Source organism: Anoplopoma fimbria, unplaced genomic scaffold (genome assembly GCF_027596085.1).
Source record: "Anoplopoma fimbria isolate UVic2021 breed Golden Eagle Sablefish unplaced genomic scaffold, Afim_UVic_2022 Un_contig_5414_pilon_pilon, whole genome shotgun sequence".
Taxonomy (NCBI): domain Eukaryota; kingdom Metazoa; phylum Chordata; class Actinopteri; order Perciformes; family Anoplopomatidae; genus Anoplopoma; species Anoplopoma fimbria.
This window is the reverse complement of record NW_026548952.1, coordinates 1-376: the sequence shown is the minus strand read 5'-3', so window position 1 is coordinate 376 and position 376 is coordinate 1. Positions and strand designations below refer to the sequence as shown.

General features: G+C 42.3%; 1 non-coding gene across 1 annotated transcript; it reads right to left on the bottom strand.

The window, feature by feature from the left end:
• Positions 1-188: 188 nt before the first annotated feature.
• LOC129114656 (U2 spliceosomal RNA) lies at positions 189-376 on the bottom strand (the record flags this gene model as incomplete). The annotated part of the gene is made up of 1 exon (XR_008532619.1): positions 189-376. It is a non-coding gene; the product is annotated as a U2 spliceosomal RNA (small nuclear RNA).

Below are 376 nucleotides of genomic sequence, written 5' to 3'. Positions count from 1 at the left end.
TTGATTCAGAGCTGGAAATAATTTCCCCCAGCAGACACGGCTGATGGATATAGTGATTTGAGAGTGGGAGAACAATGAGGTTCCAGGAAGAGCACAATTAAGGAGTAAACAGGGCTTTTCTTTACTCACATACACAGCCTCGTGTCTTGCATTAAAGAGTTTGATGTTTTGTTGTTCACAAGTCATTCGAAGGGTGCACCGTTCCTGGCGATGCTGCAATACCAGGTCAATGCGTGGAGTGAACGGAGCAAGCCCCCTTTTTCATCTCCCAGTGCTAAAAATCTGCTTAATAAGTTATCCTCATATAGAGGACATATCAGATATTAAACTGATAAGAACAGATACTACACTTGATCTTAGCCAAAAGGTTGAGAAG